The sequence below is a fragment of the Poecilia reticulata genome, chromosome 10, assembly GCF_904066995.2.
Source record: "Poecilia reticulata chromosome 10, P_reticulata-male-v2, whole genome shotgun sequence".
NCBI lineage: Eukaryota > Metazoa > Chordata > Actinopteri > Cyprinodontiformes > Poeciliidae > Poecilia > Poecilia reticulata.
In genome coordinates, this window is record NC_088839.1 from 30,951,231 (window position 1) to 30,978,689 (window position 27,459).

The following is a 27,459-nucleotide window of genomic DNA, read 5'->3' on the forward strand; positions in this document are numbered from 1 at the left end:
TTCAGCATAATTTTTTATTTTAAAATTATACTTGGACAATAAAATCTGAAACTTAATCGTGGATCTCAACTGAAAAGTTGTGGTGTAAATAACTTTACATAAAATGTTAATATTTCTGGTTCCATACAGCCTTTGGGTTCAGAGCTGCAGTAAAACTCAGTTACATCTATAACATATTAACATAACAGCATTAGTTGAAAATGCCCTCATGTCAGAGACGTCCATGACTACAGAAGCTTGTCATTTTGTTATGAAATGAAGGAACAAGACAATAAACCAGAAACAAAAATATGAAAGCATCTTTTAGTAAATTCACATTGTAATGTGTGACCAGCAGTGCAATGTGTGAGAAACGGTTTAAAAAGACACAGAACAGGCCAAGTCTGCATCAGCATTTCAATGATTAGCCATTTCACTCTGATATCTGTACTTTTAATTTGCAATTCTATTGAAGATCGTGTTGGAACTCAAAGAAAAAAGAATTAAACATTAAATACTTAAGTGAATTCAGTCTTTCTTGCTTGTTAAGATCCTCTCTGAGATTATAGTTTCATCAAAAAGAAAAACTGCACATTTGTAAATTTATAATTAAAAAGTAGCGTGCAGCGGAAAAATCAGCTTCGGTGAAGAGAACAAAGTTTAGATGAACCAGAAGTTTGTTAAAAAGGTTTTTTGCTGGAGATGGGTTTGTTGTGGAGAAAAGCAGCTGCAACCTCTCTTCTTCAGCAAAAGTTCAGAACTCTTCTGGTTCAGCAGCATGTGATGAATACAAAAACACTTCAGGAAAGCAGTTAAGCTAAGGAACATGAGTGAGCAGCCAGGAAAAACACTCTCAAAATTCAGGAAACTGATTTTAATCACTTATGACTTGATTAATTTAATAAGGAAATTGTTCACCAAACTAGAGGGTTTGTGCGCTTAGCAAAAAAACATCTGAATTAGTTTAATTAAATGGAAACATTTAATTATTGCCTTGCAAAAGTATCTACACCAATTTAACTTGTTCATGTTTTTAATTCAAACTACCTTTAGCTCAGTCACTGTGGATTAAGAGCATCTGTAAACATTTAAGTTATGCCACCAATTTTCCGCTGGATTTCCTGTGGTTCAGGGCTGTCAGCAGTACAAACATTTACTATTATCAGTAAAGACAATTACACTTTTTTCATTAGTTCACTATTATGCACTACTTTGTGTTGGTCTATCACACCTCAATCATGTTCCAATGTAACAAAACATAAAAATAGTTAAAAAAATTTTTCTTGTTACGATGTTTGAATAATAAAAAACTGTAAAATGTATTCCATCATCTTTTCTGCTCAACTGAACACAATTCATTGGATCATTAGAAACGTGCTGCTTAAATATAGTTAACCTTTTGTGTTTGCAGCTGGATAAAAATGTCTCTTGCAAATGAAGAATATAACATTTTATATAACAGCTTTTGCTACAGACAATTAAATTTAAATGAATATTAATGGAGAGCAGAAGAGTAATAGGAATACGTTATTGATGTCCAAGTCAGCGGTAAGTGTTCGGAAAATGTATGGTTGTCTGAATATGATGAAAGGTTTTCAATGAAACGATCAATTATAATTTGAGGGAATCTGAGTCTGTAGTCATCTCATTATGGACTACTCCCTTTATTACCGAGCGCTGAGATGACCCGGAAATTCAGCCACAATACACAGTAAGCACTGAGCTAAAAGTAGGTTGCTGCTCTGGTCTGCAGTGGTGAGAGACGTACAGGAGAACAGCAGCCAAACAGCTGGCTGTTGACAGGAGACTCTGGGGTGACAGATTGATCACAGAGGGATGACGCAAAATGGAAGATATGTACAGCACTTTTCCTAAAGTGCGGAGTGCTACTTACGTAGCATAAAATATGGCTGCAGCGACGGCCAGAAGGTAATCTGGAATGACAGACCGAGTTCGGTACATTTGTTGTGTTTCCATGAACCATAAGATTGTGTGAAATGGAATTACAAAACTTTTTTCAACCAAAAAAAATACGTTTTTGCTCTTGGATGAGATCTCAGCAGCATCAAAATTTGTGTATTTCGCAAAACTACAATGAAAATACTTATTCCATCATACAAGTCTGCTTGTATACAGCAGCAAAGAGTCCCTGGCCTCGGACGATGCACTGCTGGCTCCACCAGGGCTCTCACAGCATCACACCGTTCAAATGTTGAGTTTGCCATTTGAAAATGTTGAATCCATAGTTCATCTGTAAAATCACTGACTGTAATTTCTCAAAAATGGCACAAATGTAGCCGCACTCAATAAACGGTTTGTCGCTCCAATGCCTGAATAAGATGCTGACATCTCCTCTGATGGCTCATGACTCTTCCATCATGGCAGTGACGCATACAAACATGCGCCACTGCCTGTACAGTTAATCATGTACAATTTTCATTTCATTTTTGCATTTAATCAAAACACCACAATTGCGAAACTGTGTTTTTTTGGCATTAGCATCATATCAAAACAGTTTTGCACACATTTGCAATGAAAACGTAGCTGCTGAATGACTCCAAATTAAAAAATCCAGATGTATGCTCATTCAACAAAGGTCAAATATAGAAAGTCAGGTGTCAAGACACTGAATCAGTGGTCAACACTCACAAAACAGGTTAATGTCTAAAAATCTGACAGGAGGTGAAAGTCTATCAAAGCCGAGTGAGGTGAGAAGAGTCCTTTGGCAACTAGAAGACAAACGAGAGCCAGAAACAACACTTGCCGTCTACTTGGACAAGTCTGTTGATAATCTGGCAAAGCAGAGACTGGAGAGCTCTCAGGTGATGCTCCATACAGGTGGAACAGAGAGACAATCAGCACGGCCCAGGTGGGCGACATGAGGCTGATTGCTGAACGGAGGCTTGGCAGGAATAACCTAAAGAGAAAACATGAAATGCAAACAAGTCGACCGTCAACACAGACATGGTAAAGCAGAAATGTGAATAACCTCAAACATAAAACCTAAACCAAGAAGGGACTATATCAGGTCAGTACAAAATAGTTGTACAAAAATCATTTGGTTTTATTAGCATAACACGATGAGATTAAACAATGTTTGTAGTCATAAAAACATGATGCAGTAAAAAAAACACAAGTAGAAGAAAAATGAAGAGGAAATTAGTAGATTTTTAAACAGGTTGAGGTTCAGCCAATAAAATACATCACGTATGGTCACCACAAGGAGAATAAAACATTCAGCTGTAAGTTTCCTGTCCTACGCCCTTCCTTCCTCATAACTCATTTTCCACCAGACCCATTATTATTAAACACTGTTATGAAGTAAGTGTTCCAGGAAACAATCCCCCTTTTTCTCCATGTGGAAGATGAACGCAGTGCTGGACCTCACAATTTATTATCTCAGTTCCACATGCAAAAGATTTCTCTATTTTTGAATTTGCCATAGTTTGCGATTTGAACGTGTAAATATACTTTACTACAATTCATTTGTTTTAAATTTATTTTGCTTGTATATAACTTTGTTTGTTCCTTTATTACACTATGGTCAATAAAGTCAAACTAGTCCTACTAGTACTTAATCTGAATGAACTGTTCTTATAGACACGTTCAGAGCACACACTGCCCGTCACAATGAGATGCCGCTGAGAATAGGTAACAGCTCTTCTGGAACACATCTGAATAAAAAAAGCTAAAAGGTTGAGAGCAGAAGCAAAGGGATTATTAAAAGTGTCACAAGCGAACTAAAAAATGTGCCAGAGACAGTTGTTGACATTGTTTCCTCTTGTTTGGCAGTAGAATAGTTTGAGACTTGAAAATTAGTTCTTTAGTTCAACTGTCTAGTAGACAGCTGCCTGAGAAACGTTAATTAGGGTCATTGAAGATCCGTGGAGACGGGCTTAAACACTCCACAGAGAAAGAGGCGTGCACACTTGGGAAATTAATGAGCAAGTCTTTCATCATTATGACCTTTTTGTTTTCCAAAACTGTCTGATTCTGCCAGAAAATATTTCTGATGTTGTAGGTCTTTCGTGAGTTTAATAACATATGCTTGTTAAAAGCAAATTTTAATTTTAATTGAATCAGCAATTGTGTTTTGTCCTTTTTAATTGCAGCAGGCCAATTAACAGAACTAATGTTATCTTAAACGCTCAGTTCCATTTTTTTATACTACTAGTTACATCCAACCACAATCAGACTTTAGTGTGAATTGTTTATGAGCCCAAAGTGACAAGCATGTGCAGAAGAAGAACAGACATCACTCAGCAGCACTTCGTTTACAGAAGGAATAATGGCGAAAAGAAATGGCCTTTTGTGGAACATTGACCGCAACTTCTGTAGAGAAGATTGCAGAGCAATTTTCAAGAGGAATACGCATGAACAGTTTGTGGCATTGTGAAATTGATTCATGAAACTTCAGCATAATCAGATTATTAAATATTTGACACAGACTTGCTCCAGGAACCTGGAGACTTTTAGTTGGATGGAAATTTGCTATTTAATGGACGTGATGTAGTGGTTAACTCAAGTATCATGAGATTTCATCTTTGGTTTTCAAACTGAAATCACATTCATCTATTCAACTTAAGGAGTTTGTTTTAATGTCTAAACACAATCATAAAAAGATTTATTTACACAGATTTAAACAGTTGTTATGATTAAAAGAGTAATAAATAAAGGTAACCTTAAAGTTGACAGTAAATGTTTAAATACCGTGGTCTTCATTGTATAAATTCATTGTATAAATTCAGAACATACTGCAGTTTTGCTTTCCTGTCTCAGATTTAGCATGTTTAGACTTCAGTTTGTGACGCAGATGGAAATCGCTCCTCTTAATTCATTAAGAAGACATTATGAGTTTGAACTGATGTCTTCTATGACTTACCAAGAGAGACATACAGCCTGTCAGGTTAGCATTTCTTTTATTCTTCTGTAGCTATTCAGTGTGCCAAAAGTCCATACTATGTGTCTGAATTAAGACATCATGTTGATAATGTTTTACACAAAAAACTGTTTGACTTTTAGTTAAAAGAGTCTATTAATATTTAAAATAAGTGTCATATTATGAGTCCCACTAATAAAAGGGTTCATAGTTCCAACTTTTAGTCTAATTTGTACTCTGGAATAAGCAAGCCCGCCCGCTCGCCCGCCCGCCCATCCATCCATTGCATGTGATACTCCGTATTTCTTCACCCTTTTGAGCCGTTACCTAATTCACTAAATATATATATATATATATATATATATATATATATATATATATATATATATATATATATACTGAAGGTAAAAAAGTATTTCATGTTACAAAGACAAATTGTTAACATACTGTGTGATAAAGAAAAGTAGTGGATGAGTGTGAAGTTTCTGACCAGCAAACGGCGGATGGTAGACCCAGGGTTATATCATCTATGTTTGTATTGACTGTCACGATGAGGCTTAATGTAATGTTAGATTTCATTTATTTTTCAAATGGCTGTTTTGATTTGTGGTGATGTTGGGACCCCAGGTGTAGATCATTCATTATGAAATGTTTTAACGTGTTGTCTGTTATTGTTCTTCTGTCTTATTGATTCCTCTGGTTGGTAAAGTGTGGAGGCAGTTTGTGTATAAGCTGCTCTGTTATTTAGGTTGTAGTAAATAATGGATTGATGCTGCTGCCGAGTTTGCTTTTGGATGACTGATAAAGTCCAACACTGCTGATGCAAAAAGGCCAAAAATATATACAATGTAAATCTCAACCCCTGACATTTTGTAATTTAAAAATCGTAATAGGAACATCTGTTCACCAGAATTGTAGAGGGATTTGAAAAAAATAGTTAAACAGAATCCTCTCACACTTCTGTGAGGGGAGTGTCTGCTTTAAAGGACGACATTTGGTGATTCGTGGGTTGGTCTCTGTAATCTGGCTGTGAATACCATCCATCCATTTTCTTGCACCCTTGTCCCTCAGTGGGGTCGGGAGGGTTGCTGCTGCCTCTCCAGCTAATGTTCCAGGTGAGAGGCGGGGTCACCCTGGACAGGTCGCCAGTCTGTCGCAGGGCAACACAGAGACACACAGGACAAACAACCATGCACACACACACTCACACGTAGGGGCAATTTGGAGAGGCCAATTAACCTGACGGTCATGTTTTTGGACTGTGGGAGGAAACCGGAGTACCCGGAGAAAACCCACGCATGCACAGGGAGAACATGCAAACTCCATGCAGAAAGACCGGGAATCGAACCCAGAACCTTCTTGCTGCAAGGCAGCAGCTCTACCAACTGCACCACTGTGAATACGATATGCTGAAATCAAACAGAGCTGAACCAAAACCAAAGCTCAGTTTGTCACTGTGTCCCCTGCTGTTCTGTTCTTTTTTTTATTTCAACACTTGAGTCTTTTTACACAATACTAGAAATTAATTAATATATGCAATAAACTAAAAATTCATAACATTTTATCGTTTAAAGTGCAGTGAATTCCTTTTGCTCGATCAAAAATCCTTCTAACATTAAACATGGAAATCTGAATTCTTTCTGCTTGACTTATCTATACAGTTGTAGGATTAACCAACTAATAATTTGATAAAATATGTGCTTAAAAAAAAAAATATATATATATATATATATATATATATATATATATATATTTTTTTTATTTATTTATTCATTTTTTATTCATTATACAGAATTTGAACTAGATGCATGAAACCTGAAAAAATATTTTAGTTGGAGTCTCATATTTTTACCTCTTTACTAACTTCAACAGAGAGTTTATTTGAAAATGTTTTGATCCAGTTTATCTTTAGAAAGTTATGTATCGATAACAGTTTTCTTTTCCCTCAAATATTACATTTTTCACCTATATTTTGTATATTGTGCATCAGTTTAACAACATTATTCACAAAGCCATTTTTCACTAATGATATTTTTCAATCCCTTCATTGATACAAGCAGGAATTTGTACTTGCATTTTGTAATAAAAACTGTAGTAAAAAGCAATGATTCCTCAAAAGAGCAAAAATTACAATCCCACTCTTATCGCAGCCAATAAGCTACTTTACCCCGAGTCTTTTCTTTTCCCCAGATTAACTGCTATCCAGTTTCTCTTTTGCATAAAATAAACCAACCTTCAACCACAGCAACTGAACATCAGAAAGGAGTTTTTTCATAGCAGTAATATCTAACCATTTCAGGAAGCAATGAAAAATAATAATCCTGACAAAATGCTCTCTTTGATCTTCGCCATAAATAAGTCCTCGCCGCCTCTGGAGGACTCGCCATTATCAGCATCCACAGCGACTGCAGCGAAAATCCAGCAGAGACAGAATATGAGTAAAGCGGACGAGCCTGATAACATCTCAGTTGTGCAGCAAAAACCTGTACCACTCGGCTCACTGATGCCGTTATGGATGATTTTAATATTTGATATGACAGATATGATATATAATTTTAATATGTAACTGGCGTGAAATGTTTTGCGGCAGCCACCATGGTCCCAGAGGTTAGAAATCTGTCAGATTTTGACCTAAACTACTCCAGCCCTGTGGCACTGAGCCTTTTTTCTGAGCCAGCGCTGCTCTACATCAAAGCCAACCTGTCTGGTCCCTAACCAGTTTGGATTTAAAACCAGGCCTGCAGATGATGGGACCCGTGTTGACTTTCATTGACTTTCAAAAAAACCCGCAACAAAAAGACAAGCAATGTATTCAGGACTACAATCCACCATGAAACATGCAGGTAAACAAAACCTTGGGAGCTGAAGAACAATTTTTTCAAAGATAAACTCTTTGATGATAGAAAGTGTTTGCAGTAAACCATGAACGGCACTTGTACCAATCTATGACAAAATCTGCAAGGAGTCAGCTAAATTACCCAAATGTTGTTTTGGTTGTTTTTGAGCTGATTGCAGAAAAGTTTCTGTTCTGTATCCAAAGTCTGCAGTAACTGCCTTTGTTATGCTGCCAGCAAACATTTTTAAATGATGCAAATTCTAATTTTATCATGAAATATGTGCTTTTTTTTAGGTATTCAGTGACTGAATACTGTATGAAAACAAAGTGACAGAATATGTGTAAAGAATATGGCGCTAACAGTTGAGCTACGTAAATGACAGTTATATAAATGCTGCCCATGTCAGTTATTTTGCTCCTGCTTTTCTTTGGGACTTTGTGAGTCTTTGCAGTAGCTGCTTTGCCTTTGCCACTTTATTTATGTTCCTTTGGCTCAAACTATTAGCAGCATGGATGGTACGTTCACCTTTAACCATTTTTACATACAACTGCATGAAAGCACAGAGTAAGCAGCAGCTTCTTGTGTATTTATTTTTATTGAAAGTCATAGAAATGCTTTCTGGTAAAAATAAAATCATATTTGTGAATTGCAAGTGTTAAACCAATGTATAATAATGAACACAGATTATATGCTAAAGCACAGCAAGTTAAATAACTAAAGAATAATGACATAGAAAAATATTTTACCCAAATGTATTTAAGCTCCTTTCTCCCCTTTCTCCACGCAGTTGCAGATAATTCAGTGAGACCATAACCTTTTGAACATTTATCTTTACGCAGTGATCTGTAGCGTTTCAGTATACTTGATGAACAGATCACACTTCCATAAAAAAGCTCTTTGACTGCAGAAGTTCATAGAAGATGACATTTAATCAGGACGCTCTGTAAAAAAATACCAAAGGAAGCTTTAAAGTATAAAGTCCATAAAAAAAGTTTTGCTTTACAATTCATGAAGTTGTGGTTTGTTGAGACAGCTACACAAAACCAAAAGGAAGTTTAAGCCATTCATCCATCACAGGTCAATGCAGAAACACAGTCTGATTACCTGAAAAGAGATTTTAAAAGAAATATTCTGACAGGAAGAGACTATCACAGAACGCCTCAGGTTGTCAGGTTGTCCTCAAAATTGAGAACAGCAAACAGACACCTTTGACCTCTCGTGTCTCAAACTGTCTAAGATAAGAAAAAAAGCATTTCTAACAAAGGTTAAACAATTACAAAACACAAAAATCTAAACAAAATCTGGTTGTTTGAGATTAGCCTTACCTTGCTAATCAAAACTGTAATTTAAAACATTGTCATAGGCACATATTGCTTTCATATCTTTTGAAAACAATTTGCAGCTTTGTTGTGTCTAAAAATGCTGGAGTTCTCAATCCACACCAAAACTAAATCCTCCAGTTTGTCCTTTTTCCACTGATAAAATGTAAGAGTCCTTTAATGAGATGATTTAAACTTGATTTAGACAGATTTATCTTAATAAACTGAAGAAAACAATTTAAAAAGGTTCACAATCCATTTCTATTTTTTATATTTCATGCAACTAGATAAATAAAAATAAGTTTAGACAGTAATACTGAACAATGAAATGTGAGTAGGAGTGCATCAGGGTCCTTTTGGACAATTTTTAGACCAAGCTTCAAGGAGACATATTCTCTATACTCCATATTCCTAATAAAAGTGTTTATGTGGTACAAGGTTCATAATTTTCCCAAAACTGAAAGCCTGTTTACTATGATGCATTATCCCTCTCATTGCACCGGCTTCAACATCTTAAAGCCTGTAAACCAATGTTCATTTTTAGCTTATTTGGTAGATGAGTCTTCTCTTTGCTTGAATAGGAGAAAGAAAATGGGATACACAATTTTATGTTTCAGAGGCTTCAAAGAAGGGTATTCACCAACAGACGCTGAGCACACCCATTTTAATAGCTGATCAGCACCACAATCACAGCAACGTCTCAGAGAGAGAGTCTCTTTTCAGAAACACAATGCACAATAGTCAAGTTGTTATTCACATCATTTATTTGGTTAAGAGATTTTCTGCTTCCATCAACTTAATTTTCCTCTGAGATAAAAACCCTCATCATCCTGATGATATTTAAGTGGAGACTACATGGAATATTAGAAGCTGCTTTGTCTTGTTAGAAATGAAGATTTTAAATATAAAGACAAATAGAAAATTTCTTTTTTTTTATTGTTTTTATCTCCCAAGATAATATTACACAAAAGGCTCTGAATGGATTCCTATTGCATTGCTTTAAAATTAGGTGAATCGCTGAAATCTGTCATCAACATGCAACATTTTGACAGTCTGAATGTCAAAAAGTATTTCCATATTTTCCCCGTTATGATTATTGTTGCTAGAATGTTGAAATATATATATAAAAAATAGCTAAACAAAGTAAAAAGCTTAAGTCCATAAACCAGGGGTTAAAGTTTACTTTGTGCTTAAATTAAACAAATTAAAACTATAACATACACAAAACAGGTTCATTCAAATTCATAAAATGTAGAAAAATAAATCAGAAAGGTAATATATTCAAAGAGTACATTTAAAACAAATACCTAGACATGTATCTTATGTCACCATCAAATGTAAACATATAAATACAAACCAGAAATTGCATTTTATTATTATTAGCTATGTTTTAAATGTTTTCATATTTTTGTATCAGACATCTAGATTTTGTCTAAAGTAAATGTCACTGGAGCACATTACATGAAGTATGCCAGTGAGAATGCATGTGTGCAAACATTGGCTGATTAAAAATAAAGAAGTTCCAACAGTTTCATGCGCCAACATGACAAACTGAGTCTAAAAAAAAAAAAACACAAAAAAAAGCCTTTTTCATTAAATTATTGAAATGACTTTTTTTGGGATTTGCCAAAACGAAAATGAGAACTCTAATATTCAAATACTCACATTTCTTCTCGCCGCCTGAAGGAAAGAAATCTTCTTACTGCACAATTTGCCAAATTAGGCCTCAGCGGATTTATGCCGCAAGTTTTAAAGTTTGATATGAAGTCAAAGTAAAGCGCCGCATCTTATTATCAACGTCAAAATATAAATTTAGCCAGTCTCTTATAAAATACCAAATGAAGGAAGCTCTTGGGAAGTTATTTGTCATGGTAAAGAAATTCCCACTAGATAGTAAGTATGTTTTATTAATTGCATCTTTAAGTAAACGACTGTAGAACTGAAAAAATGATATATACTGTAGACTCAAACTTTTGGCTTTGAGGTTTCTAGTAGATTTACTTCGATCCAGCTCACATACGTTTGTGGAGGAAACACTGTTAATAAGAAACTCCTCAGTGCAGCATGATGACGCACTGGTAATTGGAACTGAATTAATTCGTATTTTATAGTCTTATTCAAACTAACTTTTTTACCATAAATACAATCCAAAATCTTTCTGAATGATGGATTCTCCATCTTGTTTTAATCACACATTTAAAGAAAATGCATCATTGCCACGTTTAGGATTTATTTACAATTAAGCAAACTAATTACATGGAATCGAGAATGTAATTATGCTCATTATGAATTGCATTAAGGATAATTTCCCTTAAAAACCCAAAAAAGAAAACATTGAAAAATATTTTTTTTCAATTTACACTGGAAGTTTATTTGTAAATTGTTAAAAAATATTTGCTAATAATAGTTTATTATTTTATTAAAAATCAGACATTTTTAATAAAATGTCTGATTTTAGGCTGGTAAGCAATTTTAGGCTGGTAAGCCTGAAATTGAAGGATAAAGCACTTCCTTTTCTGAACCACCTGGCAGGTTAATTTTACCTGAAAATGACCTTAGCGTAAGAAGCAGAGCGGCTTACCTGGGTCCAGATCTTTTTATGTCACCTTTTGATGAACCAGCCTAAAAGTTGCTCTGCGGCAGGAGGGAGCAGATGGTTTGTCTGGCTCTGGGTCATTACAAGTTTCTGTTATTTCCCACTTTAGATCAGTCGGTAACCTGAGCAGGTGTAGAGGACAAATAAAAAGCTTCACGTAAACCTTTCATGAATGTAGCAAAGCAAGGTGCAAAGAAAAATGAAACAAAAGTAAGTCTGGCAAATTGAACAGGCTTGGTTTTGACTAAGCTAAAGAGTTTTGCTGGTTTTGTGGTTGTTTCTCTAAGTGAGTCTCCAAACAGATGAAGGTTTCAGGTAGAAGGGAAACGACGTGAGGCTACATTGCGCCAGTCATTCAGAAAGAAAAACTGACTACCATTTATTTCTACAACTTTTAACTTTTTAGTTAGTAGAAGTACAGAAATGTTATTTTATAAAACACAGCCTGGCCAAAAAAATAAATAAAAAAACTATTTCCATCTGAATTAAAAAAGGGGGAATATTGTGCATCTTCCAGGCACTTAGTGCCATTTTATAGCACAATCAAGTAACTATGCTACCAGAACAAGCAGGAGCTTTTTAAAGAGACAGAGACCCAATTTCAAGGTGATAAATTGAGAAGTCTAATTTAATTTAAGTAATGCTTGGTCAATACAGCAATGTTCTATCAACGATTGCACTATAAAATGGCTCTGTGTGTCAGGAAAGCACACAACACTGCTCCTCTAATTTTGCAGCCTGTATGTAGCATCTAAAGGATTTTTGCAACACTACAGCAAAGGACAGACAAATTGACAAAACAAACATTCAATAATTTAACAAAAATAAATTATTTGAATAGCCAAATAAATTAAAGTTCCATAAATTAATTTGGCCTTTTTTAAATCTAATGAAGAAAAATACTTTTTATTGGAAATTATTCAAAATAAGTGCTGATTTATAAACTACTACTGTAATTAGACTAACCTGTTTTAATATTCTCATTTAAAAATACATTTTGAAATGTCTTGGCAAATGTTTTAATCATTGTAGTACAAAATGCACCTTTTTTTTCTCACTTCTCATAAAACTGTCAGTTGTCAAGCAGCAAAAGATTAAATGTGTCAAACTGTGTCAGTGTCAACAAGAGAATAAAAGGTAGGGACAGTCATGCAATCAGTTGTCAGGCAAGTCAACAGACCATCATAGACGTGTTTATTTCCTGCACCTGCATGATGGCATGTCATTGGCTAATTCAGTCACCTCAAGACTTTGTGAAGTGATAAGAAATGTAAATATGCAGCTCATTTTCAGGTTAATAAAATATTACACACCATGTTTGTTCTATATATTGTTACACTATATGTATTACTATATTGACCACAGATTCAGTCACGTTTATATCACCAACATGTCTGAGGTAGATTAGCAATTTCTCCACTGATTACTGTAAGTTTTGATTGCATGTTTAAGATAAAGAAAATGAGACCAACTATACAAACTTCATTCCTTAAGGATTTAGTTTCTTAAACTTTCTGAAGCAGTGACTTTATTCCCAAAGAGTTTTAAGTTTATTAAACTGAGTGGGACAGATGTCTCGCCAGCATGTATCAAACCCGATCCTTTCAAGAGTTTCCAGCCATCTCGCTGATTAATATTGGACACGCAGTCCATCTCTTGCTTTCTGTCTCTTTCTGTCTCTCGTGTGGCCACCACGTTTTTATCAACTCCGCTTCTGAATGGGTTCCGTTAAGATGAGAAAACCTTTATGAGCGTCTCCCTGCTGGGACTAAAGTTGAGTTCAGATTAGAGTAGAAATTGATTTTCTTTTGTTGGGTAAAAAGTTCAAAAAAAGAAAATGAAAGCATGAAAAAGAAGTGGAAAAAAAATAGTTCCAGCCCACTAGGAAGTCTGTTGCTTTTACGAAATGATAGCGATAGTAAGGATCCCACAGACATGATGTTTGAAGCTTTGGTTGGTCATCCAGGCTAAAACTAGTTTCGTCTTTTAATGCAAGCACTTTTCCCAAAGTGAAAAAAGGTTGTTTTTTTTAAAGATGAATTGTGTGACATCAATTTTTCTTATTTTGGACAGAATTTTTTTTTAGCGAAGACATATCCCTAGTAAAAAGACAGTATTTTATGTAATAAAGTAAGAAACTGTTTCAACTCTTTAGTGTAAAAAAAAAAAAATCAGTCATAAACTATTAGCCTGTCTATCGCATTCCTATGCAATTCCACTTGATTCTCATCTCCCTTCACTGTTCCATCTGAGATTTCTCCCATTGAGCTCAATTTCTATGGTTAAATTTCAATCGGGTCAACAGCAGGAGTAGAAAATGATACCACTGACTTTCTGCACCCTCTTAAGAGTTGTAATGGCAGCAGAGGAAATCTGTGTTGGCCACTCTTCCAAACATTAACATTAACATCACTCCTGTTCAGCTCAGCACTTCTCTCAGCCATGTTTTTTGTTTTTTATAAGAGTGTTTAATGGGTCCTGAATATTTCCATAGTAAGTTTGAAAGACTGAGGCCTTTGGTCTCAAATAAGCTATCCAAGCCTCGGTTTTAAAAAAACAGAACTCTTTAGCCTTATGGAAGAAAGCCTAAGGTCTGATGAACCAAATTTGAACTGTTGTGGCATAGTGGATCAAGGTAGGTTTGGCATAATAAAAAAAAACACAATTTTTCTTCGGGTGAAATAAGGGCATCTCTGGAACAGGATGAAATTCTCAACAACTCACACAAGTCGCAGAGCTGAATATAAGGGATTTTAACATCGTAGAGAGTCTCAGCACACCCTAAACAAAAACAACAGTTTTATTCAGAGGAAATTAAAGATTAGTGATGGCCCAACAAGAGCCTAAAAAATAAGTCTTACAGGAAACGTGTGATGATTACCATGTACCAGGATGTGGCTTCTTACTGAATACATAATACTTGTAGTACATGTTGTGATTTCTTTTCCCTGTGGAAAACAAAAGGCACAAACTTAGGTATGAACCTAACTCAGTGTGGCATTGCCTGCTATTCTAATGGATTTGGGGCTTTCCTGGAACAAGACCATTAGTCTCCTGCAAGAGGAACCGTCATACGGAAATAAATTTGGACAAGCCAGGACCACATTACTTCCATGTCTAATATTTACCTTTATGGGATGGAAAAATAGGCTTACTGTGTGACAACGAAAGATGATACAAATATTTTAGTTGCCTAAGATAAAATTAATGATGGGTAAATAGGAAGTAGTAGTGCTCTGATTTATTTTAGAATACAATAATGCTTTATATGACATGAGGTATAAGGTTGCAAATAATTTGATAGACACCTTCAAATAGACATTTACATCCAGGGAAATGTAAACATAATTTAATGTTGTAGAACGATGGTTCATACTGTAAGCAGTCAAATACAATAGCAGGGATATTTAAATTTAAAGTTAATACACAACTTCTTGTATTTCAATGGATCAGAATGCATTCAGGGGGATTTTCCATTTGGCAAACAAATTTTAAAATTCAAGACACAAAAAATCCATCCACATTTTAAATAATAGATATAAACAACACCACATCTCTAAATCTGATGGCTTTCCACGCAGCTTTGTTTTCTGTTTCATTTGTAATTTTCTTTGAGGTATTGCACATTCCTCTACAAATACCTGTTGGGGAAAACGTATAAATCAAGGTCCCTTCCTTGGTATGTCAGACTGTTGAGTTCTCTACAGAATAAATAACAGATAAAGTTATTTATCTAAAACTGTTTGATGAAACAATATTTATATGCTAATGAGGTCAGTGACTTTCAGAAAAGAAATGCATCAAGGGAAGCTCTTATGTAAATATTGCATTGATTTAATTTATAAAAGATAATTATCAGCCTGCCAACAGATGTATACGAGTAGAATAACACATGAGGACATAACATGAGCAGCTTGCAGCGACATGGTCACATTATGCATCAAACTCATGGATATTCCTTTAAATCTGGTTGTTTCGGCCTTTGATGGAAATTCTTTGACGGTCTCCACTGGACAGACTTCATGTTTATTTTACAGATGTGTCAGTCTCATTCCACCAACATCTGCTTAAACTTATAACACAGGAAAAATTCTGTTTGATACCACCATATATAAATTCCTCGTGTGTTATATATACATTTTTTAACCATTAAAGTTGCCATTTAAACATGTTTAAACACTCACTGGCCCTGTTGTTGGGTACATCTTTTCAGCAATGTTGAGGACCCAAATGTAAAGATGAGCATTGGAGGTGATGTTCCCAGTTTAAAGGTAACTGAACTGAGCAAACCAACAAAACAGGCTGATGGCAACAGTAGAGAATCTGACATTAACTGAGAAAAATCAAGAAGTCCTTATGGTTGGAAGTTGCTAAAAAGGGGAGTTAAGTTAATGAGCAAATTATCTCAAACACACACACCCCACTAACAGAAACTCAATTATGACTGTTTGTATTATTTTTCATGGCCTACATTTTAGATATTAGACATTCCTCAGATTTCGGCTTATTTTGGTACATTAGCATCACTAACCCTACTTCCTAGATATTAACAGTAAACAAGGTTGACCTGACGTCTGTCAAAATCACAAAAAGTTCAGAATACAATCATCAAACTAAATGTTGGTACCAATAACCAATTTCAATTCACAATCTTAATGTTTTGTTTCAGTTCCACCATAGCTCACCATAGAAATATGAAAGACAAGACAGTGTGAAAAACAACCAAACCTCAGATGGAAACTTCAAACACATTTTCTTAAGCTTATGGTTAAGCTTGGTTTTAACCAAGTTCCTTCACTAACATTTTTGTCTGTGTAGCTGAAGAAATTAACTGGCTTCAGCACCAACAATTTGGTTTTCCTCTGAATTATCTTTGTGTGGTTGAGCTCTAGAACTATATTATTGCTCCTGATGGCAGTTGGTTAAAAAGGCTCTAAGTGCTTTTGAAAGTTTTAAACACCAATATTTTAGATTTTTTTTCCCTCCAACTTCCCTCTTATTTTACTGCTCAATTACAATGACTATATATTATTTACTCTTATCTTTTTTAAGAGTATAAGTTGGCTCACTCCTATTCCAGAGTAGGTAAAGTTGAGATGCTTTGGATGGGAGTGGGGGTATGCATAAGAACCCAGCTGAGTCTTTTGGTGTTGCAGCTTCGTCTGGTTAGTGTGAGGTTCTTTTCTAACTGTATCATCAGACACCCAGCATTATTTCTTGAAAACTTAGGTGAAGAGATGGGCCAGCAGACAAGAAAGAAGAGTGCCAGGCAAATGTAAAATGCTCACTCCATTGATGAAGAGGAACTGGGAATGTCTGGCACCAACCTGGTTACAGACAACTTCAACTTACACCTCTCCGATGTTCAAGGAAGTTTGGGGGCATGGAATCAAGCTGGGCCACGTTTAGGACTTCCATTTAAATCATGGGTTCCAGGAGCAGCAGCTTGAGACACATTAGTGCCTATTGCAGTGATAACCACAACACCTTTTGATGGACAATACCATTTATTGAAGCTGTGTGACTGACAAATTATTTCTGTGGAAAATGGCTCATTGTTGGAACTGTTGCAGCGAGCAAACAGGTTAGACTTGACCAAAGGTACTATGGGCTCCGAGGTGTCAGACTTGAGACAGATTAGGCAAACATCCAATGGTTCTGGAAAGGAAACTAGGTCCATCGCAGGACATGTTTGATTTCAAACTACATAACTGGACCAAAGATATTAGTTTATTGAAGGAGCAGTTTGAGGGGTTTTTGAGACACGTCACCAGGAAGAGGGTCACCCTCAGGAGAGGGTCAGTTTGTCACTTTGACGAAGTTCACTGAGGTAGTTAAAAGGCTGCCTGGCAGCAGGGCGCCAGCAGTGGACACAACTCATACTGTGATGCTGAAGACTCAGAACATCATGACACTGCTGGGCTGACATGCCCTCTGAAATGTCACACAGAGGACAAGGACAACATCTGTGATAGAAAGGCCTTTTCACACCGATATCTGTCATTGCATGTCGTTATGTGTCACGTCGTCGAGAAAAACAAGAAATATGAACTAATCTAGGATTCATGGGTGTTTTTCTATAGTAATATCAAGGTCTTGCAGCTTAGAAAGTTGAAATACTTTGGAAAAATTGTTGATTTTCCCTGGCACTAATTGGTTGTAACCAAACTGAGAACTGAGAAAGAATGACGGTAAATGTTAGCTCATGCTTCAAGTGGAGACGTTTTCTTGTGTGTGTTAATGCATATTAAGGTGTGTTTGGTGTATGAATGATTTAATTAAGCAATTAAAAGTGCTTTTAAGAGGGGGTCTCAAGTATTCACAGATTGTAGCTATTTGCAGACAACTGTGGTCCCTAAGATTGGCAAATACTAGAGGTCCACTGTTGTGGGGTCTCCCTGTTAGCCGTTTCACAGATAAAAAGTTAAAAATCATGGAAGATGTTTCACTGCCTCGTAATCTTTAAGAAATCTGAATTACAGAAAACATCATTATCACAAACTTTAAAAATACATTTAGCAACAGAGGGAAGTAATAACATTTGACTAAAAAACAAAACCAAGTTTTAAACATAAAACAAATGTCAATCAGTGTCCTTGATTGTTTTGAATGGCACTTCAAATAAAATAATTTAACATGTACTTTTTCATTGATTCAGGTGCTTTTAGCTCAACAGCCTGGTAGGAGATTGACCTGAAACACTGTTTGGCATAAATGGGACACACGTCACCTGTTGACTGCAGCCTGTGCAGGACAGTCATTCACATGCCAATCAGATTGACAACATCAGCTGCTAACCAGCAGGTTGTTTTTCATTACATGTTTTGAATGTTTTATTATGTTGTTCCAGCTGGGCAGAAGTGAATCATATAAACTGCATGCAATTGAAACCAGTTGCTTGGCAAATAAGCTGTATTTTATCTTACAATTAAATGCCACTGCACACCTAGAAAGAAACCACGATTGTTACTTTGGTTTTACTGATTCTGTGAAATTGTATATCTTGATAAAAAAATACCCTTGGTACAGCAAAGAAAGCGTATCAGTTTTCTATATTTTCTTGATGTTACGCAATAATAAAATAATAAAGGTTTTAGTTTAAAAGAAATTAATCCATCCATCCATTAACTCACAGGCTTATTATCCCTAGTGGAGTCACCATGGGTGCTGGTGCCCATCTCCAGCAGTCAAAGGGTGAGAGGCGGGGCACAAACTGGACAGGTCCATCACAGAGTTTAAAATAAAGGATCACTTTATTATTTAGTGCAGCCAACACAAATGTCTGTTCATGGGCCTGACTTGTGTACTCAAAATGAGATCAGTGAGGACGTTTACAGACTTAAATAGTGCATTTTTATCCTCAGTGTTTAAACTGAAAATTATTTTCACCTTATTATCCATGTTCCATTTGTTTTCCTGATAACCAACCAGACGTTAGTGCTTTAATAAAGCATAGAAAAACAAACTTGTTTAATTTTCTCTCCATCTGCTCAGCTCACCTGCTGCCAATCACTATGCTATGCTTAGTTTCATATATATATATATATATATATATATAAATGTGTATATTTTGTGCACTTTACCACAATTCTCAATGTACGATTTTCAAAGCACAATTTCTACCTGCAAAATAAAAGATTTCTATTATGTTTTCCTAGCTTAGTGGGAGTTAGAGGAGTCCTGTAAATGCTAAGGTTTCTTTCTGTTATAACCCCACTGGTCAGCAGGTTAGTAATGCTTTTGGTAAGTCTTCTTGTTTGATAGGCATTTCAAGGTTTTTTTTGCTTGTTCAGTTTTTTCACCAAGAGATTTTAGTTAGTCTCTGTTTGGCACAACGTATTTATTTTTTTTTTATCCAGAAAAGTTGTATTCAATCATGGAAAAAATAGGAGAGAGTGCTAGCTTTCCTTAATAGTCACATGAAAGGTCATTGCTATAGAAGCTGGTTGTTCATGGTGTGATATGTCCAAAAATGTTAATGGAAGGTTAGTGGAAGCAAAACATGTGTAAAAGGGACAACTGCAGCTTTGAGAGGATTGTGAAGCAAAGCCAATTCATGACTTTAGGGAAGATACACAAGGTGTGGATTGTAGCTTAATTCAGAGCCATATCAGACACCACACACAGACATACTGAGGCCATGGGCTGGAACTGTCACATTCCATGTGTTACGACACCCCTAAACCAGAGACGATATTAGAAGTGTCTTACCTGAGCTACGAAGGAAAAAGCCTGTTGCTTTGTGCTCCCAAGTTCTCCTTTTCAGCAGAAGTAGACACACATAGAATCCAAGTTTTAGAATGTTGTTGAGTTTCCACAGTCAGCAATGATCTGCAGAGTGAGGCATCTGCCTGTGCGAGTCTGAATTTTATCAAGTTCAATATCAGAGCATGCACTGCCAGGACATTCTTACAACATTTCATGATGATTTTATTTCCAACAGTACTTTATAACTCCTCACACAAAAAAGTATAACACCTGCTTCAGTGATCATGATTTCACTGAACTTATTTGACCAGATAACAGTCTCGATCTAGTCTAGTACAAGACTAGCTCCTTGTACTGCTTTGCTTGGTACAGCAGGTCTGGATTTCAGCTATTGAGAAATAATTGTTTCCTCAAGGTGTGGACTTAACACTCCTCCAGCCTTAACAACAGCTAAGAACAGTTAAAGCCTTAATCACCAACGTTGGCCCATGACATATGTATTGCGCCAGTTCGATGGTATGAAGCTTACCGGAAATTGCCTGAGCTGTAAACTACCACCCCCCACTGCAAAGAGAGAAGGGCTTTTGTGTATTTGTTGATTATTAAACATTTTTACAAGATTAATATTTATATTCCTCATTAGAGAGTAAAACATCGTGTCTGCTGAAGCTCATTGTATAAACCATTTCTCTGTTCAGCTCTCCTACAAACAGTTGTAAACAGTTGTAAACAGCATAAACGACGACCACCACTGGTGTGATGATGGGCTGAAGGCGGAGTGTTGGAGAGAAGCTTCTTAGAGAGATCAGCTAATTTCCAAGTGTCAAAGAGCAAAGTCTATTTCTTTTTCACGTTTTGTTTGACATATATACCTTTTTACAATAACTTAAGGTAACATAGTTACTTGGTTGTGCCACAAAATGTGGCAGGAAAATACATGGTAACAAATAATCTTTATGCATTTCACTATTTGAAATATTGTATTATAAAAAAAAATAAATGCAGAACTTCAGATTAGTTCTTGAGTGAGGTCAAGTAAAACAGCTTCTTGTTCGATTAATGTGCTGCATTCCATATAGTTTGCATTGCATAGTTAGGCAAAGTGGGGAAGTTGAACTACTTGTCGGAAAAAAAGCACACCAAGCAACATCCCAGTTGATCAGACTTTTCTTTAAAGTTTTCAAGAGATTTAGGCATGGCCCTGAAAGTAATCAACACATTTTATACTTCCTGCCTTCTGAAGTCACCAGTGCATGAAATTTCAGAGATAATAAACTTCAAAACATTCTTTTATATTTGATGATAAAAAAAAAAAAAACAATGGTCAAAGCAACAAAAGGGAACAACCACAGTGCAAAAACCAAAGACCCGGCAGAACCACTTTGAAACACCAATGATAAAATCTGTTTGCTTTGTTTTTGTACCTTGAACTTCCTCCGTCTCTTTGGGTCCAGATGTTGTGACTGGCATGATGAAGTTTGTCTCACACAGACAATATGGAGTTTCCAACTTGATTCAGACGGGAAAATCCTGAGACACAAGGATTAAAAGGAAGTCAGCAATAATGCAGAAGTTTTTTTTTTCTTTGCCTTTTTTTAAGACTAAGCCGCCCCTACAAAAAAATAAAACATTGTCGATGCTGTGGAAATTGGCTGAAGTGAAATTATTTATTTAGTGTTCTCTTTTTAAATATTAAATTATAAGAAAATGTATGAATGCTTTGTAGAGTAATGGATCTTGTATCCATTTTTTTTAGTTTTTAATATTTTACAGGTAGCAAAGAGGTTGCAGAAATAAGGTTGACTAAACTGCGCCGAGATCTTTTGCTTTTTCCAATTTTTTTGTGAAAACAGAAAAAAAAACACACCTCAGGCATAGTCGGTTGTTAACATGGTCACCTTTCTACTAATTCCATGTTTTATTTCCCCAACCTAAAGCCACTAAATAACTGGTAAACGGACCAAATCTCTTGGGTCAGTTGTATTGTTTAATGTTGCACCTTGTGGCCAAATGCAAATCAAAAGGCACCACCGAAGCTGGAGGCAAGATTTTTTTACACTTAAGGATTCCTTGATAAATATGGAGGAAAAGGTTTAACAGCATTTGTCTCAATGACTGTACAGCATGTACTCTGTCAATAAAAAGAAAGATGTATTCAAACCAGATGTCAAGGAGCACTTGGAGGAGATGTGTATCTTGGGGATGTTGAGATGTAGTGAGAATTTAATGAGCAGAGCTAAATAGTGTGGAGACGGTTAGAGAGTTTCTCCACAGAGCTGAGCTTGGAAGATATTTTTGTGATTGATGATCCAGCAGCCGAGTCCTCTCTAAGCTCCTTCTGATGAGACCTAATAGGCTGCACTGCCGGTCACACCCTGGAGAGAAGGAGGGAAACACTAACATAATCGGCACAGTGCTCTGTGGACATGACAATTGACTGTTTTGACCATGTTCATAATTATGGTGATAAGAATGAAAAATGTATATTTTCATATGCATTTCTTTTTCTCCACATTCCACACATTTACAATTGTTTTTCTACATTCCACATTTGGGTGGACTGCAACAATTTTTCAGTTTGGACCAGTCTGTATACTTTGACCTTTGACATTAACAAAGCATTATTTTCCACATGACTGCTGCTTACTGATCCAAATAGAAGGTTCCTCATCTTCATTCAAATTCTTGTACATCTGCTATGCCGCGATTAAAATCACTTTTATCTAGTCGTGGGACTTGATTAAAGGGGCAGTACTGTGTATTTCCCTGGCGCATAGTGCCATTTTATCAAGTACCTATATTACCTTCGGCTGTTATAAACTGCTGCATATCTGACTTCATAACTTTTGCTGCTAAATTATTGAATATTGAAAACTCAATAACAGAGATAATTGTTTTTATTCTGTTATTCAACCACCAGATTGGTGCAAAATGCTATTCTACCCATTCAGCTTCATTGTTTCAGCCACTCCTGATCATTCATGAAACTTCTGTAGAAACATGGATTGTGGATGCTGACATTAGCGATGTCTGTGCTGCTGCTATACGTTTAGCAATGAGCTGCTATTTTAGCTTCACTGATAGGCTAACTGCTTCTAGCAAAACGTGAACACTACAATAGTCCTTTCCAGTATGTCATCAGTTTTTTTGCAGGAGAAATGAACTCCCAGTGAGCCATGAGAAGCAGCTTTGTTGATCATCCCTGTCGTTTGTGGATGTTGCCTGTGCATCAGGTTTATGGGGCGTACCAGAAACATGCCAATACAAAACATCCATCCGGAACTTTAGTTTGTATAATAATATGATTAAGTTTAAATTTTTAAGACTTTCAAATCTGTGAAATTAACCAAAATCAATCTCAAACATTTATCCCATTTCTTCTCTATTCTGATGCCCTGTTTGCACTTACACAACTCTTCCTCATCACATCTCGGTGTCTTAGTGCACTGAGATGCTGCCATGTCATCATCTTATTTTCAATATGTTTTAATGAGCAATTGGACAGGTGTACCTAACAAAGTGGCCTCTGAGTGTCTCTGTTGGAATCATGATGACCTTCAGCTCTTGTAATAAAATGCAAAGTAGCTTGAATGACTCAGCTAAGTAAAGAGAATTTCATAATGCTTCAATGGTAAAGATGATAACATGACCTTCTTTGCTAGCAAAATAAGGCAGTGACAGTGATAATATTAAGCTCATATTGATTAACAAGGTTTCATTTCTTAGTCTCAGAGGTCAATACCAATCAGCAAGCATGTCTGCACTTCTTTGGCTTCTTTCCAAGTAGCACATCGATCCAATCTGACAAGTCATTCTTTGCTAGATTGATCTGCCTCTGGGATTATGCCTCTAAGAATTGTGAGTAATTTGTCATTTTGCCTGTCCTTTTTTATTCTATTTGAAATGTGACTTAACTTGGAAAATGGAGAAGAAAAATACTTTTTGTGTCAATGATGATTAGCAACTTTAGTTTGTTTTTTTTCCTTCTTAAGGACCTTCCAAGATTTAATCATCATCATCACTGATCAAAAAGGCCAAAAACAGTAATGACAGAAAAAAGGTTTTTACCAATGGACTAAAAAATTTACTGATTTAGGTTAATCTTATTAACATGTGGCATTTAAAGAGAAGACTCAAAAATCCCAGGATTGCAGGTATAATTTCATTTACTTGTAATCCCAGGTAAGTTAAACTGATTTTTGCTGCATGTCCAAAACGTCATAATTTTAGATATGTACCTTGTGACAAATACTAATCCATCAGTATTCATGTGCAACATCTATACTATAATAGTATTAACTCTTTTAAGTCTGACAGCTGAATGAAACATGCTAATTTTCTGCGTGATCAGATAAATTCAGAAACTTTTCAATAGTTGCTATTTTCCACTTCTATGGTTGCAAAGTTTCAACCACCAGCATCTGTATAATTTGTGTATAATAGCACATATTTATTCAGTTGTACAAATATCACACACAGAAAAGGGAAAAATGAAATATCTGATTTCAATATATAATTCTCCAAAAAGTTGATGTAGGAGTCAAGTAGCGTTTAGATTTCATGAGATTTGTTCCAGTTACATGCCCTGGGTTTTCTACAGGTCTTAAAAGGGTCTGGACAGATCTGCACTTCATACTTTCAGATTTCTAGTCATAAAATTTGGGAACACTACACATCCTTTCTCATTCTACTTCATAATTATTTGCTACTTTGTGTTACATTAAAGGGCCATAAAACATATTGAGGTTTGATATTATTATTTGACAAAATGTAAGAAAGTTATAGAGGAATGAAAACTTCTGCAACACTATGTAATATGAACGTGAATATGAACGTCACCTGCTCTAGCAAAACCCTGAGGAAGTATAGTTTTTAAGTATTTTATTTTAAATTTTTAAAAGATATAAAGTCATCTGGTTCAGCACACAGTATTTTTCAGCAGATTCCTCTTCTGTAGAACATGAAAGCACAAACATGCATCACTGCCATCACATCAGCTAATACTAAACAATACAGTTTCGTAATGGCAATCATTCAGATGAATTCAACAGAGTGAAGCAGCTGCAGTAAAGGTCATATCTGAGTGACCACAGCAATAGTTGTCCTTCAGATAGCAAGCATAGGACTTTATGAAAAGTGTTATTGTATGAGCTGTGGGATTATATTACAGCCTGCAGTTAGCACATAAAAGAAAGATTATAAATATGACATCCATAACTGTGATAATTATGCATGACTCCATGGACAGAACTGGACATTATAGCTTTTTTACTCTCACTCTTATAGAGTACGGAGTGCGTGTGTCTTCCATAGATGAAAGCAGAAACAGCTTTGCTTTTGTCATCCTAATGTAGACGGAGCTTCAGGGCTTTCAGCCTCAGGCTCTTAAGTCATGTCTGGGGGTCACTTTTTAAGAGTATTATCAAAAAAGCATCCCATAACATCTGATGCTGACTGACATTTGCTCCTAAACTTTAAGTTATTGTGACCAAACTACTCAAACTAACAGCACCAAAAGATGCATTCAAATAGGATTTAATGAAAAGCATGAGACATAGTGCACAATGAAACTTGAAAGTAAGAACATAGACGGTACGTCTTAGCTGAGCCACAGAGTAGGCAGATTTATTCAGAATGATGGAAGCCATCGTGGTAGAGAGACTTCAATTGAAAGCAGCTGAATTATAGTTGAGCCCTTAGATGCAAGGGAGCCCCATTAATAATGAAAGTGGATATTATAGATAATGGTGTAAAAGTGAGGGATATTGTAATAAACTAGACTGATACCTCTCATCTTTCAACAGCTTATAATTTTACACCTTAAATGACCAAAAGTTATAATCATTGTTCATAAAAACATGCGCCGGGCTAAAAGAAGGATTCACCCAAGGCAAGTCACTGATCACAGAGCCAACACTGAAGCAAATTAAACAGACAACTAATGATGCTCACTCTCACTCCTGAGATTCTAATTTGCATATTTTTTGGCATCTGGGAATAAACAGACAGAATGGTCTCAGGTTTATCACAAAAAGAAGACTTATACATTAACAGTAAATTAATTAAATAATTTAAACCTAAATAGGTTAATCATGAAAAAGAAAAAGAGAACCAATTTGGAAAAATAAAAATTTATCCTATTTTGAAAACTTTATGCTAATATACTTAAAATATATTATTTGAAAATACATCAAAACTATACTACTTAGATTTTGTAGTAATACTTTTAAATAGAACGTGCAATATAAAACTTTGTAGCACGGTATAATAAAAAATATACTTTAGGTTACTTATGAAAAAATCCACCCATCCATCGTCTATACTAGCTTATCCAGCAGGAATACCCCCTACAAAATCACAACACAGTTACGAATTACACAAAATGGCGGCTACAACTCACCGAAACACTCAACAAGATTAAGGCTCCAGTTCCATGGAAGTTCAATAACATTCAAAAGTCCTGGAAGATATATCTGGTTTATCAATAAACGGTAAACTGAATCGCTTATACTTATATTTCGACTTATATCAAGGTAAGCCTCCAGTTCTTGGCTCTTTTATAGCACCTGTTCAGCATAGCAACGACAAGACATGAGAAGAAGAACTCTCTTCAAATTCACTTGTATTGCCGTTTGGTAGGCTGCCACCCAATGGCAGAAGTATGAATTACACGTTCATCAACTTGTTCAAACACTATCACGCATTACATTACAGCAATGAAAAGCTAAATCAACATGATTCGAGACCCATGGTTTCAACAATGTGCTTTGTTGTTGCAAAACGGCAGATTTTAAGTGTACCTATCTTCAAGCATGAATTATTATTGCTTAGAAATATATTTGGTTCCTGAGAATAACTTGAGAAAAAATATTTCCAGCATGATTTTCATGTAAAAGAAAATGACATAAAACTGGGGTGTGCATCATTGGCGTATTGCAGAAGAGGTGCAGTGGTATAGTGGGACCACCTTCCTTGTGTTGGATCACATCAGAATCATTTCAAGGCATTTCTTCCTCATCACTAAATTTGACAGAAAACTGTAATTGAAAAGGTCAACCATTGCAAACACAAATGTATGTAATTTTAGCCTTTTTGAACTGCAACAGATAGAATATGCTGTTGTTTCAGTATAGCTGTATAGTTTTCAATTTAAGCAATACATATGTGCCCTGAGTGTTCATATGCACTTTCACTTAACCACTCAGTTCTTTGGCAGCTTCTACAGGCCAAGCTAGAAACCTAGTTTCAGCTGTGTCCTTGGTTAAAAATCTCTGCAGGACATCAGTGGGGGGTTTGGATCTGGAATTATCTTGGAAATTAAAATGTAGAGCATATGAAGGAAAGGAGCTAGGACCAGGATCCTGTTAATGAACTGGCGAATGGAGCAGCTTTTTTAACTGAGACACCCTTTAGGGCAGAAACAGCAATGCATCCCATGAAACAATGTCTGTTTGCAATGAATCAAGTGAACTATAACAAATCTTTGTTGTGAGAAAAATACGATTTTGTATATTTAAAACATTAGGAATGTTGCAGTTTGGATTGTATAATGTGAAAAAGTCAATTTTTCTACTCAAAATATGAAATTCTATAAAAGAAATTCTAGAAACTGCTGTGATGTAAGAACAGATGAGGAAAAAC

The 27,459-nt window shown here is 35.7% G+C and overlaps 1 long non-coding RNA gene across 8 annotated transcripts; it reads right to left on the reverse strand.

The window, feature by feature from the left end:
* LOC103471844 (uncharacterized) lies at positions 1 to 26,556 on the reverse strand. 8 transcript variants are annotated; one of them, XR_014089439.1, is made up of 8 exons: positions 26,219 to 26,555; positions 21,980 to 22,193; positions 21,243 to 21,348; positions 19,822 to 19,868; positions 14,472 to 14,558; positions 14,335 to 14,391; positions 11,596 to 11,732; positions 1 to 2,896 (listed from the first exon to the last, which is right to left on the reverse strand). It is a non-coding gene; the product is annotated as an uncharacterized LOC103471844 (long non-coding RNA). The 8 variants fall into 8 exon arrangements; XR_534727.2 differs by having other exon boundaries at positions 14,492 to 14,558; positions 26,219 to 26,554; XR_014089441.1 differs by lacking the exon at positions 1 to 2,896 and adding an exon at positions 6,684 to 7,263.
* Positions 26,557 to 27,459: the final 903 nt, after the last annotated feature.